The 16,844-nt window shown below is 37.3% G+C and overlaps 1 long non-coding RNA gene across 1 annotated transcript; it reads left to right on the top strand.

The window, feature by feature from the left end:
- The first annotated feature begins 1,398 nt into the window (after positions 1 to 1,398).
- Positions 1,399 to 13,274, top strand: LOC113946160. The gene is made up of 4 exons (XR_003527324.1): positions 1,399 to 1,493; positions 8,619 to 8,722; positions 11,151 to 11,323; positions 12,232 to 13,274. It is a non-coding gene; the product is annotated as an uncharacterized LOC113946160 (long non-coding RNA).
- Positions 13,275 to 16,844: the final 3,570 nt, after the last annotated feature.

Below are 16,844 nucleotides of genomic sequence, written 5' to 3'. Positions count from 1 at the left end.
ACATATGCATGTTATAACCTATATACATATAACATTCATTTTAATATGTAAATACATATATATATATAGATACAGTTTCACACAAATATATTCTTTCCAAACCTTTCGTATGTCTGTCACCTACTAAGGTTTCAAGATAAACCATGAATTTTGTGGCTTCAAAATTCAGTCACGAAAAATATAGAAGTTTGTATCATAAAGTTTGCTTCCAGAATAGTATCTTTAAAGTCATTAGCGACTACTCTAAGACTTGTGAGAAAACTACCATAATTAGCAGCGTTGATTCATGGATATGGAATCTACTCACCAGAGTCTTTTGCCTATAGAGCAACCATGTAAAGATGCATCTTGATATACTTTAAAGGAAAATACCTTCATGAATTGAATTTCTCTGGTCAATAACTATCTGTAATAGATCCAAATTTGCTTTGAAAATTAAATAAATACATCAGAAGTAATTCTGAAGTAGTGACTGCAAAGTAATTTGAATGTCTGCTGGAGACACTTTCAGGTAAGACAGATAGTTAAAACTTTTAAAAATGAGGCAAAATACAAAGAATATAAGGCCTTGAAATTATGCTATCACTTCTTTTGAGGTAATATGCAGGATAAGAAGGTGGGTTTGGTTTTTGTGGTTTCTTTTCTGTTTGGGGTTTTTTGTTTGTTTGTTTTTTGTTGGTTCCTTTGTTTTGTTTTGGTTTGGTTTGGTTTCTTTGTTTGGTTTTTTGGGTTTGGGTCTTTTTGGAGAAGTGGGAGAGGTTGTTGTTTGGTTTGCTTTTTTTTCTCCTAGAAGGCTTAATACTAAAATTCTGCCTCTTTATGTGTTCGAATCCCAGCTCACTAATGGATCCAAAACTCAAGTATAGTTTTCTGTTGTGTCTTGATCATGTTGTAGTTTATATGCAAAGTATCGCTAGGGAAATGTTAAAACTTTCAGGCTACTGACTCACAAAACAAACAGTGACCAAAGCCAGCTCCTGGAAGGATCCACATTATATATGTGTCCATATATGCCAATAAATTTTCCACTAATGGACTTTTATCCCAATCAGGAAGAGAAGAGAACAGCATGAGGCTGCTGGTACTTTTTGTGTTTGCACGGATTTTGAATATTGTTTGTGTTTCTGTCTGTGTTTATCTGTGTGGCTGGCTATGTGTATATTTATATGTGTGTTGTTTACTTCTGTCTGTGTGTCTACTGGGAATACCTATTGAGCCTTGACAGACTGAATGTGGGGAGATGGAGCTCTTGGACTGTTGGACTCACCTCTGTTGTGTGGCAAGATTCAGCCACCCCTAAAAACCACAGGATAATTCAGTGTGGAAAGGACTACAGTTGTTTCCCAACCCCACCTCCTGCTCAAAGTAAGGTCAGCTATGACATCAGACCAGGTTGCTCAGGGCTTTCTACTCTGAGAACTTCAAAATGTCTCTGGACAACTTGTTCCAAAACTACACTAAGCTTGTGGTGAAAAAGTTTTTAACTACAGCAGGTCTCTCTGTACTGGTTTTGGCTAAGATAGAGTTCATGTTCTTCACAGTAGCTGGTGTGGGGCTGTGTTTTGGCTTTGTGCTGGACACAGTGTTGATAATACAGGGTTGCTTTAGCTATTTCTGAGCAGTTCTTACAGAGGATTAAGACTTCTCACACTGCCTGGCCAGTCAGTAGGCTGGGAATGCACAAGGATCTGGGAGGGGACACAGCTGACAAAGCTGACCCCAACCGACCCAAGAGATATCCCACACCATATGACATCATTCTCAGCAATAAAAGCTCAGGGAAAGAAGGAGGAAGGGAGCAGGGGGCATTTGCCATATGTTGTCTGTCTTCCCAAGTAAATGTTAAGCATGATGAAGCCCTGCTTTCCTAGAGATAGGAAAACTGCCTAAACACCTGCCTACCAGTGGGAAGAGGTGAATGGATTCCTTATTTTGCCGTGCTTGTGCATTCTACTTCTGCTTTAACTGTTAAATTTTCCTTACCTCAACCCATGAATTTTCCCACTTTTGTGATTCTGATTCTATCACCCATTCCACCTAGGTAAGCAAATTGCCAGGCAGGGTTAAGCCACAACATTTCCCCATACAAAACTGAATGTTCTTCACAGAAGATGCCTTTTCGAGTTTCTTTCTGATGTTAGAATAGCTTGAAGTACTTTCCAACAGCTGATCACTTGGACACATTGTCTGCCTACCACATGCTAAGGATAACTTGGTAGTTAATGCTACATCTGTTACAGTGGTGGAGTTAAATATATGGTTTGGGGGTTACTGGATTAAGCCACAACAGCCAACAATTCAGGATTGTACTGGACATTCAGAACTCTTCAATATAAATGGAATACCAGCAAAGCAGTAGCTTCACTCCTGCTTTACAGCATACACAGACATCCATGAGATTGGCAGGTTTAACACAAATTTTTGCTGGTAAAACTGTGGCATATGCTTACAAGTTAAAATTGTGACTTCTTCCATTTGCCTTTGAGGTTTGAGGCACAAAGAATAGGAAGATCATAAACTTGTCTTTATTGACTGACGGAAAAAGAACACAGCAAAGAACTCCTTTAAATGCTGTCAGTTAGAGTCCTGGACATGTTATACCTATTATTTTGCAGTTATTCATTTTAGTAAGCAAAAATAATTGAGGCCATTAATACTGCTTGAAAGTAAACTCTCCATCAGCAATTCCTGAAGTCCCTGGTCTAAAGAAATTATATTTATAAGACGAATGATGCATTCTTACTAGAAATTGTTATTTCAGGTTTCCAAGAGAGCACACAAACTACCAGTATTAAAAAAGAAAGTTAATTTCCAAATTATTTTTCCCAGAGCTTTTTTTTAGTGACCTAAAGTGTTACTCTGGTGTTGATCCTATAATATATATGTTACTCTGTCTATTCTTCATTACTGACCAATGGAATTCTAAAATTCTAAAACTCCCCCATGAAAGGGGAAGATTTCCTCGATCCTTAGTGGGGGGAATTTTCCTCCAGCCTTACTGTTTTATTTGTCAGCTCCCCAGGAAAGTCAAGACCCTTGTGCCTGACAGTCTGTCAACATCTTGTTATGGGGACCCTTCACTGAACAGTCTTCCGGATCTGGAGGGTATTTCCGCCGACTTGGTCAGGGACGCACACCAACAGCATAGGGGAGACCCCTCAGTGTGTCTTCCACTTTATTCAAGTGTGTTCCCCACAGCTGGTGACTGCCAGTGCCTGTGAAGGACTCACACTAACAGTCTATGGAAGAAACTATTAATAGAAAATTCTGACAGGTTAAGGTTTGAGGATTGTTGGTGACAGGAAAGCAGGCTGTCCCCATGTGCTGGTTTAAAGGTAAACCAGCAGGGGAAATGAACTCAACTGAAAAAAGAGATTATAAGTCAGAATAACAATTTAATAAAATAATACAATAGGTATGATTATACAGACAAACAATTAGTTTTAACCCACAAAACCCAAATGTATAACCCAGCACCCTGGGGCATGAACAGAGTGGTGTTCTTTGGGTCTCCTGAGTCCAAAGTAAAAGGAGAGGGGAAAACCTGTTGGTGAGAGTGCTGTTGCAGTCTGGTCAAGAGTGGTGATTGCAGTCCAGTCGAGGTTGGTGGTCTGTGGTTTGGTTGAGAGCAGTGATCTGCAGTCTTCCTCTGGATCCCATGAGTGGTTCCAAAAGTTCCAAGACTCCAAGATTATATATTCTCCAGTTCAGGCAGGAATGCCCAGCACTTCCCTCAGGGTGAGGAGTTCCACAAAAGAGTGTGAGGACAAGGAGACACCCTCCTATCTCGCAGGCCTCTTAACACCTGGTTTATAGCCTGAGGAGTCAGGCTGCTCTGGGCAGAAGGTGTAAATAGTCTATTGATAACAGTTTCTGGGAAATGGTATGGAAGGCTATAGAATACACAGTTTTGGGTTACACCCGTACAGTGATGAACTGGTCCCAGCTGTTCTAACTAGGACACCCCATGTGCCAAGAGATGAGCTGACAGGGAAGAAGACAGACTGGTGGAACTTTGGGCTTGGTTGGTACTCAGAGAAAAAAGGAGAGTTTATGACCTTTGGAAGAAGGGACAGGAAACTTTCAGGAGTGCTACAAGTATGTCATGATGTTATGCGAGGAGAAAATGAGAAGGGCCAAAACCCAAGTGGACTTTAAAGTGGCTGCTGCCCAAAAAGAAAATAAAAAATATTTCTATAAATACATTTTTAACAAAAAGACGGCCAAGGAGAATTCCCATCCTATATTGGCTGTGGGAGGAAACAGTGACAAAGGCTGAGAAAAAGGCTGAGGTACTTCCTTCTTTGTCTCAGTCTTTAATAGCAAGACCAGTTGTTCTCTGTTGTTATTAGAAACCATTTCTTTACTGAGCAGGTTTTCAAGTCTTGGAACAGGCTGCCCAGAGAAGTGGTTGAGTCACCATCCCTGGAGGTATGTAAAAGATGTGTAGATGTAGTGCTTGGGGATGTGGTTTAGTGGTGGACTTGGCAGTGCTGGGTTACTGTTGTACTCAATTATCTTATACGTCTTTTACAATCTAACCAAATCTATGATTATATGACAAGCTTTTGTGATTTACAAAGAGACTAGTAGTTTAAAGGATTTAAGAGGCTTTTCAAGGGAAGAGTAGAGGAAATAGGGAAAAAAGTGCTTCAAAGTCTGGTGGTGTAAGGCTATTTTGGCATTCTATCTCTGTGCTTTATTTTGTGAGCTTTTTGATCACTGTCTGAGTGTGAAGCCTTTGTTTTCCTGAAAAAATTGTCACATAAATATAGGTATTACAGATGAAATAAGCCTATTAGATCATTTCATCCCTTTCCTTGTCAGTGCAAAAACATTTCCTATGGTAAATTATCTAGTGAAGGCCTAGACAGAAAATAACTCAATTTTCTAAGAAAAGCAAAACAAAACAAAACAAAACACCACCACTCCCTCCCTACAGAGGTTTCAACATTTATTTTCATTCTGAATCAAAAGACCATTCAAAATTCATAAGAGAACTAAAAAGATAGAGAGAGACCAATACAAAGAAAGTTCTACCAGTGTGAAAACTGACTCAGAATTTAGAAAATATGAATTCTTATTTCTGACAACAGAGGGATTTGAATGCACCTTTCTCACACTCTGGCCAAATAAGTAGACTGCTGACAATGCTGAAGAACCATGACTCTCTTCTGCATTATAAAAGAATGTATGGCTTAAGATTTATTTTTTTTTTTTTCACTTCTGGTTTAATTTTACCAACATTAATTCCTGGTGCATCTTATTTAAACTCAGTTATGCACTAGGACCACCTTAAATAATTTCCCTCTATCCTTGGTGTTTATAGCCTTCAAATGTACATAAACAGTTAACATGTCCCTTCCCCCTTTCCCCCTCCAGTCATTGCTTAGCAAGTTATACATATTTATTTCTTTTAATCTTTCACCGTAAGTCAATCCTTTCAGCTCCTTAATAATTTATGTTGCTTTTCCTTGAATTTCTTCCAAAGTGTCAAGATTTTTTCTAATACTGTGAGGCCCTGCATACTTTATTCTAGACATATACTCAACTGTTGACATGGGGAGAGATAGAATATCAGTAGCTTATGTTTGCTTCTTTCTTTATTTTGCATGCTTGGTGTCTGGTTTTTTTAGACTCCCATAAGCAAATGGTGTTATTTCTCTACTTATAGTGAGTGTACATACCAGACATAAGTATGTACAGGTATTATGGTTGTATGAAAATGATTTCATGTCATGTCCTCTGCCTTTCGGCATTACCTCCTGAAAGATCACCTAACATCAAAAATCTGATAAACAAATTAAAGCTACAAGTGCAGCTCAGTCAGATATCTGACAGCTGTAGCATCTCCAAATGCAGAACTCACCTCTCCATGTTGGTGACCTTACAAGCATTCAAAGAGGTCCTCAAGTGAGTATGGCTTGATAGTTTCCAGTCTTGGAAATTGGTATGCATACACAGAAATCTGAAAGCTGCCAAACAAAACAAAATATTCTCTACAGCAAATGGGTTATGCAAGGGATTTAAGATGGTGTTTGATTTCATAAGGCAGTTTTGCAAGTTGTTGTAGATGCTGGTTCTGATGGAAGGGAACTCCTTCACACCTAGAAGACTTACCAGACTTTAGGGAGATTTACCAAGTGAATTTGGGATCAACACAAGATCTAGCTCTTCATCAATCTGCGTGGGATTTGGTCCTTGGAAGTGACCAGGCCATCAGCTGAGGAGCTCTCTGGAGAACCTAAATCCATTCTCAAGGGACAAGACACTTAAGAAACATTGCAGTTTGATGGGTACTGAGACCAAGGAGATAATTATTCGGGTCTAGCTGAGTGTGGTCAGGTTGCTGGTGCAAACATTGCTTCAATGGTTAACGATAATTAGAAATCAAAGTTGTGCGGGGTGAAGGATGTACCAGAAGGAACAGAAGGAAATGGCAGTGCCTGAGATTCGTAGCTATGATGCTCTACCATCCGTCTCATCTATACTCCAGTTTTCTTCTTGAAGTTATATCTAACCTTGCTCTTTTTTACCCTCTGATATGATCATTTGTGCATTTAATCTATTCCTCCAGAAAATTTACAGACTTGAGAAGTTTGTCATTTATGCATGAAAATATCTTCTTAAACAATGTATCATACTTATAGAGCACTTTACATTTGAGAAGATTTCACAGATAGTAACTAATTAATCAGAGATGTCTACATAGAATAGAAAATAAAATTTGAGTATCTCAGTTTTAAAAAGACAAAACTGAACTGAGAGATTTAGGTGAGTTGCTCAAGGCAACATTGAAAATTAGTGGCAGATTCAGAATGATGACTTGATATTTCATGAGCAACACTTCTTTGTTCAAACAATTGGGAAGGATATCCTCACTGTGCTTTGATTTCAACACTTACAGGAACTTTCTTACAGTTTATCATAAGGATCTGAAACATATCCAGTGATTTTGATATTCATCAAATTATTTTAGAATTTCCAGTCTTCAGAAATCAAAGGTTTATGTTGTTGGAGAAAGAGAATATGCAGATCTCCCTTTGAGAAGCAGAAAGTTTACATGCAGGTGTGGAAGATCTCAATATATTGGATTTAAAATCTTTGGTACATATAATATGAGTTACTTATATTTTCTCTTTCAGTATTCATAGGTTTTATGCACAGAAATTTTGAAGGATGCAAAAATTTAACGAATTTTTTTTTCACAAAAAACTCTTCCTCAAACAAGTGGCATAAGTGGTGTGTCCTTCACAGCATAGGGATGAGTTCAAGATTTGCAAGGGAAGAAAATATATCAGCATGTCTGTAACATCAACCCATAAGAAAGATAGTAAGTCCCTTCTTTCAAGAACTGTAGCCCCCTTGCTGATAACTCTTCCTACCAGTTAGTGAAGCACAAGAACATAAGAATACCTTACCTAATCCAATATTCTGTCTCTAGCAATGGCCAATTGAGAAACAAGAAAATGCGTTGGAGTCTGTCCACAGGAAGATTTCATTCCATTAGGATTTCATTGATCTCTCAAGACTGAGGATTATAACTGCACTCAAAGCGTTTTTTTAGCATCAAATATAATAGTTCCAGCTCCTCTTCTTATCAATAAAAGCAAGCAATTCTTTTTCTAAGCCCAAGTTTACACTTAAAACTGTTTTCAGAGATGACTGTGACCATCTTAAATCAAGGTTCTAAGGGGAGAAAAAAGCCTATATCCCAAGAAAAATAAATCCCATTTGAACTTCTTTAACCGAGTAAGGAAATACTTGGATGAAAGTGCTTTCCTGCTGGTTCACATTGCTTATCTACTACTGGGTTCAAATACTGAATTGACATGGAGGTGCAGAAGGGTAATGGTAGACTGAACCTGAATATGTATCATGGAAAACTTTTTTCAGGCAGAGCAGTGTACCTGAGAGTTTCCACTGGAATAAACTTTAGCCCCTCTTTTGTTGATTTCCATCCTAAAGAAAGCAGGACATGAGGTGCAACAGTGAACACACTTGTTCTGATGCAGTATTTGCACAAGGCCAAGCTCTGCATCCTTATGCACAAGGTACAAAGCATTTACCCTCCCTGCCAGTACAAACACAGGGTTTGGCATTCTGGGGCAATGTTTTACTCAACCTAAATAGAGTACACATGGAAAATATGGCATATTTAAATCTGTTGCCTATTTTGTGAGAAGACAAACACTTCAGATGGTTTTTCTACAGTGTTTGATTTTGTGTGGGGCTCATGGAAGCAATTTCCAGGCATATGAAAGGCATGAAAGTGTATGGGAACACTCAACACGGATCTTGACACAGTATGCCATAATAGCTGTGTGATGAGTTATGTATGGTTTAGATAAGAAGACAATAAGTTGGGTTGAAAACTGATAGGACCATTTGGTTCAAAGTTTTGTGGTAAGAGGCAACCAGCAACAAACCTTTGAACTCAGCAGTAAAAGGTCCAACTGGTACAGAGTTAATAGTTCCTCATGGAGCAATATGAGCAATACTGGGTTCCATATTGTTTGTCTTTACTGATGATGGTATGAAGTGCCCTAGTTTGGAGAAAAGAAGGCTGTGGGAAAGGGTGTGGCAGATGCAGTCTGCAGTTGCAGTCTTCCTAAAAGAGAGGTTTTAAAGAAGAGAGAGGCAGACTTTCCTGAAGGCTGTGCAGTGAATGGACAAGACATGTTGGGCACAAGTTGCAAGAAGGGAAGCAGTTCTTCAAAATGTGAGTGCTTACGAATTGAAACAGCTTGTCTGGACAGGCTGTTGAAGGAGATTTTCAAAATTTGAGTGAGCAAAGTGCTGAGAAATTTAAGACAATAGGAGATTCATTCACGTTTCAGTGGAAGTTGGACTAAATAACCTCCAGAGGTCACTTACAACTTTTTTTCCCCTTTAGTTCTACATATTTCCTGTGACTTCTTCATCTAAGTGTCTGATTTCTAATGCTAACAATCCCAGTCTCATATTATTTGTCTTCTGTCTTGTGACACATCCCCAAGTAAGAAGCAATGCTTACTTTTATTGTTTGTCTGAAATCTCTCTCTGCTTGAGAACAGTGTGTGCACTCTACAGAAGCAGGCGCTTATTTTGTCTTCTAATTTTTATCCCTTTTCTGTATCTGGGAGATACTAATGTTTTCTGAAATCGATTCAATTCTCTGCCTTCAATCCAACATTTTGAGCCTCATACCTCTATGGGACCACATCAACTAATCTCCTCTGCTCCATGTGATCTGTGGAGACTTCTCACTCCATCCTCTAGACTACTGACCTTGCAATCTCATTTTCTGAACATTTACAGTTACGTTATTTAGAAAATTTGAACATATTAGGCATGAAGTGAGAATATACTTCCTCCTGTGCTCTGTATTGACTAAATATCCTTGGAGTACCTTGACAAGAAATTAACCAAGGTAAACTTTTCTTCCCTTCCACAGGAGAATCACAACCATTCTGTAATGGTGCTGAGGTGGGTACCAAGCAACAAATTTATTCTGTAGAAAAGCCATGAAGTGACAAAGGGCAATTCAGTCTCCCAGAGTTCTCTCCCAGAGGCACAGCATCCCCTGGGGCACCCTAATCAAATCTGTAGAAAAAAATAAAGGCCCCTGTATGGCTTCATAACTATGAAGGGAATCACTATGTGATCTGATACCTCATAATCTCATTGTGGAGAGAGAGATTTATTAATGAATGCATTATGTGTTAGTCACACACTGAATTTTTTAGGCAATTAACCATTGGGGAAAAAAAGTAAATTAAAAGCAATTGCCTTATTTTTGTTTGAATGTGATTAACTGAAAAGATGATATAGTATACAGTATATTAACAAAAATATCCTATGAATATTTACCAGGCATACTTAATCAACTGAGAATACACAGCAGTCAATGAATCAGTCATTTTCCGAGACCTTAGGTACTCCTAGAATAATGTACTGAAGCAGACTGAACTATTGAAATGTTCTGTTAGGTCAATTATCAATTTATCATAAAATACTAGAGTCTTCATGTGCACAATAGACAGCAAACTTGAAACAAAATTTTACAGTCTATTGAGTATATAAAACAAATCTGGAAATGTTCTGAACATGATAGCTTTATAGACACGATGGGCAATAAAGATTTCTTTACAACCTGGAATATAACATACACACACACACACACACACACACACACACATACATGCCCAGAGTCATAGAATCACAGAGTATCCGGAGTTGCAGGGGACCCTCAGGATCATCGAGTCCAACTTCTGGCCCTGCACAAGACCAATCTTAAAACCGAATCCTATACTGATTCAGGCACTAGGTCATCATGTTTTTCAAACAGTCTCTGTGATCTTCTGGATTTTTACCACCACCCAACTACCTATCTGTGTCTAACATAGAAAATTTTGGTAGATGTTACATGATCTGCTAACTCTAAATCTTTCTACTAAGATAAAATCACAGTCCTCATCAAGTCACTTGAACTTAAGAGTGTAATAGTTGGTAGAAGCACAGTTTAACAAGAGGAAGGTAAATATAAGCAAGACTGGAGAATTTATCACTTTACAACAGGATGCTGCCTAAATAGCTGAGGTCTTAAAGAAATTGGAGCAATCCTCAGGTGTTCAAATATGTTCTAGCTTTTAATAACAGTTATAGGTCATTATGTTGTGACAACATGATGGATCTTCATATTACATTTTGATTAATCTTTGACTTTGCATTTACCATCAGCTGGAGTGACTAGGGTAAAGGTAAAGGTCCAGCACTGACAACTTTTGTTGAACTGTAGTTCTCCTATCTTAACAAACTTTTGACAGTTTACAGATCCCTTCTCATTGCTGTATCCTTTATTAACGTGAGAGAAGTTCTTGTCAGAGTTTTATCTTGCGTGCCTTGGTTTCCTCCCTTATACTGTCAGCAATACCTATATCTTTATAACACTGTTACATAATATGACCGATGGTTAGAGACTAAGTGTATTAAACGGAGAGATGAAAGAGTTGCGCCAGTGAGTACTTGCCTGGAGCAACAGCAAAAATTGATGCCCTTCAGTCATAAAGTTGATACGTACATATACACACTTAAAGGTTTTCAGCATAAATACCCTTCAGTCCTGCTTTATGACAATGAATTTCAAAACTGTATCTGTTTTCCTCTAGACCTAGCATTCTAAACCAGTGTTGAAGTAAAAAGCTGAGGAGGAGAGGGACAAAAAAAAGAATTACCTCTTCGGATGAATTAGCTAAGAAGCAAAGAGCTTCATGGATTATCAGATTGTATCATCACAGTTTCGTAATAATTTCCATTGACTTCAGCTTCAAGAAGTGATAAGGTAATCAGTTCATATATGAGCTCAAAAGTGTACTTTTTACAAGATTGCAGTAGTATTCTCCCATGCTGAGATACACAATGAAACATGCAGTCAATCAAAAACCACACAGACACAAAAAAAATTAAATAAGAGCCTACTTAGAAACACATTATCATTTACACCACCTGCAGTCAGGTGCACTTTTTACAATTACTACAGATAATGAAATCAGAACAGTATCAGCACCTGAATTCTGACTTCCAGAACGACCTTTCCTAATTCTCATTTGCCTCAGAATGTTTTGTTTCTACAACATTACCAGTTACAGATGTCTCATGAGAAAATTGGATGTATTGGTAGGAATCCTTTGATAAAAGGGTATTTGCAGAAAAAAAGATTAGGAGACAGTAAAATTCCCATGGGAACTTCAGAATTTGCTTTATGAATTCAGAAAGAGAATTAAATTTAATGAGACTTAGCTGCTGAAAAGCCAGGTAGCAATAAAATGCCATTATCTTTGTGAAAACTTTCTCAAGTCATAGAATCACTAAAAAATAGGGCTGAAAAGGAATTCAAGGCTCATCCAGGGAAGAGAGACCCAAGGCAAGATAAATTATTGCTGTTTCTTTTTGATAAGTGCTTTTAAGCTTCCTATAAAAGACACCTAATGATGGAAGCAGCATAGATTCCCAAGACAATCAATATTAGAATTAAAATGCTTTTTACTGATGTCCAGTATAAATATTTCTCTACACTCCTTGTCTTAGCCTCCATAGATTTTAAGCATAGGTTATTTCTTCCTTTATTTCAACATCTTGCTACCAATATATTGCAGCTGAATTTTTTGCAGATTCAACAAAAATAAGGGGTTTTATCTGTTTTGTTTAATGTATTTTCTAGACCTTTCTTTTGCTTTTCCCTTCAATTAGGTCAACTTATTGAAGTGCAATGCTGATAACCAGCTAGTGCTCAGACTGGAGTGTTCTCATTTGTCCTCCATGGTCTCTGAGAGAGAGCAAGACCCTGGAATCTGGCCTGCTTGCTCAGGAAGATGCTCCTGCTGGAGCTGACTTTACAAATTTCCTTCACAGCACGGCGATGTGGATGGATGCACTCACCAGCTGCTTTCATTTGTTGATCAAAGTTCTCCATTCTGTCACAGACCTCTCCTATTTAATCAAATCCACATTCCCCGGGGGTAATGAACATGGAGTACATGTATCTTTTTTAAAAAAATGGATAGATTATCATCACTTTTTTCACATGGATGATTTTTCCACCAAGGTGCTGGATGGTCTGTGGAGAACCCAGATGCTTCCTTTGGACTGTTGTTTTTTTGACTTTTTTTTTTTTTTCCTGAAGAAAGTAACTGTTTTGGTTTTGGTATTTTTCCAGTAACTGCACATAATTTGTTTAAACAGAGGACACATTTGTCTTTCAAATTAATCCCCTCAACAGCAGAGCTTTTTTAAAAAAAAAATAATATCTGCCTAGTCTTTACATCTGAGCACTATCTTGTACCTCTAGTCACCATTTCCATCATGGTTTGGTGAAGGAAAACAATCAACTAGTTATTGCCTTCATCACTGTAAAATGCACATATAAGGTGACAGGAAAAAAAAAGGGTGCTAGATTTAATTCTGGTGTAAATATCTATTTTCAAGAGATGAAGATGTTCTTCAGACTGATTTTTTTTTTTCCCTCTACATTCAAGGAAGTGGTAGCTATTTTAAAGATATTTTTTCTTTGGCAAAGATAGCAGAAGTTGTGTCTGGCCAAAAGTGATCATAAATTTTAGTTTTGGTGTGTTTTATTTGGTTACGACATAAGACTGTTTTCATTAATTATGTAAGTCGCCAGTAACTGAGGAGATAAGCTTCAATATTGTGCTGTGCTCTGAATGTTCAATAAGTCACTAGTGAACAATACATTCTTTTCAGAAACTTGATAAATGATTTTTGAGGGTTTTGCAAGACTTCAGCGTCTTGAAGGCAGGCATGACGATTTGGCAGGTTCTAAGCACTTTGAGCATCATTATATATATTTCCTTGGAGTCAACATTTTTTAGCCAGGAAACTGAGGAAAAGTGCAGAGTAAATATAAGGTGATACATCCTTTTTGGGTATTTTAGTGGAAGATACCTACTTTTACTCTTTTTATTGTAAAAAGGAAAAGTGAGGAGAATAAGCTGAAACTCATAGCTTAAGAAGAAGTTCAGGGGCTGAGACAAGACAGCATTATAAAACTTATCCATTATACCAAGACCAGCAACTCCTTTGGAAGCCTGTTGTTAATTTTCCCCTCTGTTACTATTAGTGGTACAGAGTGGATCTTTGTCTTGCTCCACTGGCTGTATCAAGTATACTGCTACTTCATGTACCCAACTTCTTAACATCCTATTTCAAGGCCAGAGGAACTAGGTTTGGTCACTGCAGATGGATTGCGATCATAGAATCATACAATCACAAAATAATTTGAGTTGGAAGGGACCTCAAAGATCATCTAGTTCTAATCTCCCTGCATTGGGGAAGAAATCTTCATAATGTTGCCTTCTATGACAATATTGAGTTTTATATCCCAAACTTTGCAATTTCGGAATAGTGATACCTGCTAGTAGCAGTGTTCAAACCCTCTAAAAGTACGTGGGGCTTTTTTTCTTTTATATAAATATGATCTTTTGCTAGAAAAGGAATGAAGAATGACAGTGTCCTGTTACACTAGTTTGGGCATTTTTAAAATTGTGATCTTTATTAAGCTTTTAAAATTATTATTTTGTGGAAAAGAAAACCAAACCAAACCAACAACAACAACAAAAGCACAGGAAAATAGCCCCCAAACCATTAGAATACTCAAAATGTTCTTACAGTTTCAACAGGTAAGGTGATATGTCTTATTTTGAGTGACTGACAGAGACAAAGTTCTAGTTTAATTTTGTCAGGTCAAGGGCTCTGAGGAAATATTAGTAAGAAAGCAGGTTTAACTTCATTTTTTTGCCACAGTTCCAGTTCCTTACATTAACCCAAACAAAAACAATATCAGAAAGTACATTTTATAGTGACATGGTCATGTATATGTATATTAAAAGACTGTTTATGGAACATCATTTGCTTCAGGTTGATAGATGAAAGGGCAAGTATACAGTTCTTATTGCTGTGCAGCTAATGGCATCATTTCAAGAAGGATTTCTTTTAGAGTTGGTAATGAAAGTAAACTACCTCAAATACTGAAGGTGATTCTCATGTCTTTCAAGGGAAGTCATTAGCAAGTCAACAGAATAAGGTATTTTGTAGAAAAATGTTTCCCTGAAGATAGTGATTGATTATTTACTCAAGAATAACCCTCCAAATAGCATAAAATGTGATGTTTACAAGAAAATAAAGTCTCCCTGCCTTTTTTAATACATGATGACCACTTGGGGGGGGGGGCTTGTTGTTGTTGTGATTTACATGTTGTTTATTCATTTGTTTGAATAGGAGCTACAGCCTTTACTGTAAAAAAAAAATTCTATCCTTCATTAAAGTGTCATCATTTTTTCTCTCCTTTAGAGACATATTGTTAATTAATTCAACTGCCTGTACCACCAATTAAGACTGGTGATCCACATGGCAACTTCGCACTAAACAATTCACAACTTTAGACCAGATAACTGCTGAAAATTAATCATCCACAGAGTACTGAACTGAACAACCCTTTGAATCTCTAAAGGAGATCACCAGTCTTTTAGACCTATATACTATAATTATGTTATACATAACTGTATCATCTACAAGCTTTAAATTAGAACAAGCATCTATTAGGCTTTATAAAAATGAAAATTTATTTATCAGATTAAAAAGTAATAAAAAAGAAATTAACCATATTTGGAATTTACCTCCCTACTAAAGAGAGCAATTAGGAATTTAGACTTTTAAGAACAATTGGTTTAGCTAGTATCGTCTCCTCGGGTTTTTACAGTAAGTTGAATGGGGATATTCTATTTTAGTTCTTAGATCAAATTCTGATCTCATTCATGGTGATAATAAATCATGTATAAATGTGGTTCATTTGAGTTGCTCTTGTTTTGCACACATAAAAGTGGTAGCTGAACCAACTCTGATAATGTTTTTAGGCAAAATGAGAATAAGAATTCCAACTCGTACCTTATACCATAAGGTAGATAAATCCACACATAAAAGCTGTCAATCCAACTTTTGACTCAACCTAACTTTTGACTTTTAGGAAGAAAAAACTTTTTATTTTGGTTAAATTAAAATCCAACTTTCTGGTTTATTTTAGCTTTACCTTTTGAAACACAAAGTTGAGATACCAAAAACTCAAATGAAAAAGTGGATCTAAAGGTGAGCTCAAAGCAGGAACTATTCCTCTCAGACAATGACTGAAAAATGTGATTAATGTATTCTGGATAATTTTATTTCTATTTTTCTGTAGCTATTATTTAAAAATCATGTTGTGGCTAGGTACTTGCTATTTTTAAGTTAGTTGCTGGTTTTATTTCTGGATTTGTGGAATTACCCCTAGTTGTTGGAATGGGGAATTTTTTGCACAAAGACAACCAAACTGGTTTTTTATGACTGTGTCTTATGCTAATTCTTCTCCATGAGATGAGCTTCTTTTTAAAACCTCTATCCTAAAAAATGCAAAGAACAGGAGAAACTGAAACTCTCTGAATACAATATTTATGAGAGAGACAATAAACCAGTTGTTGGCCTCAGCCTATGACACTGTACTTGAGAAACGGCATTCTCTGGTGTCCTGGTCAGTCTTGAGGAGGGTACAACAACACTGATGTCAGCAAATACTCCAAGAGCATTAAACATCTAATATTTGACAGATGTACAAAACTAAACCTCCCTGTCCCAGGGAATCCATCCCTTGTACATAAAAGTCAGTGAAACCAGAGTGTAATCTTATTAATAGCTCCTTGTCATAACAACCATACTGGTGAATACTGTTTCTGGTTTGTTTCCCCTCTTAACTTATCAGAGTAAGAACTCAAGCAGCATTCTTGCCTTAATTCAACAAGTGACTGGTGGTAGGTGTATGCATGAGAATGTTTATTTCTTTCAGAATTTGTCTGAAAACAGTGCTGACAGGATAGTTCTTCATATACTTAAAACAGCCCCTGGGTAAACAACTTTGCTGTCTAAAAGATCACACATGCATATATTTCATGGCTTAGAAGTTGTACGCTTAATCTTGAGAGCTGATGTAGTTTTCACCTAAATTTGTCATATGAATTTGAAAAGTAGCAATCTGTGTCACCTTGGGATGTTTGTATTGGGATGTTTTATTGAAACTCTACTCTGACAGGGAAGAGATGAAGTATTATCTTAGACTCATAGATTTTGAAGTCAGGTAGAATTCTACAATCAGCTAATGTGTCTTCCTGTGTATAACACAGGACCTGCGTAGCATGAGGAGCTATAATCTGGGCAGGATGCCTAATCTGGCATTGGTTTAAACTTGGCAGTGCTATGACCCCCACGCAGCCAGACATTTTGCTGGAAATGCTATAAATATATATTGTTCAGAATTGAGACTG

The sequence above is a fragment of the Corapipo altera genome, unplaced genomic scaffold (assembly GCF_003945725.1).
Source record: "Corapipo altera isolate COAL_440 unplaced genomic scaffold, ASM394572v1 46, whole genome shotgun sequence".
Classification (NCBI taxonomy): Eukaryota; Metazoa; Chordata; class Aves; order Passeriformes; family Pipridae; genus Corapipo; species Corapipo altera.
Note: the sequence above shows the minus strand (reverse complement) of the source record. Positions and strands in the feature narration are given on the sequence as shown.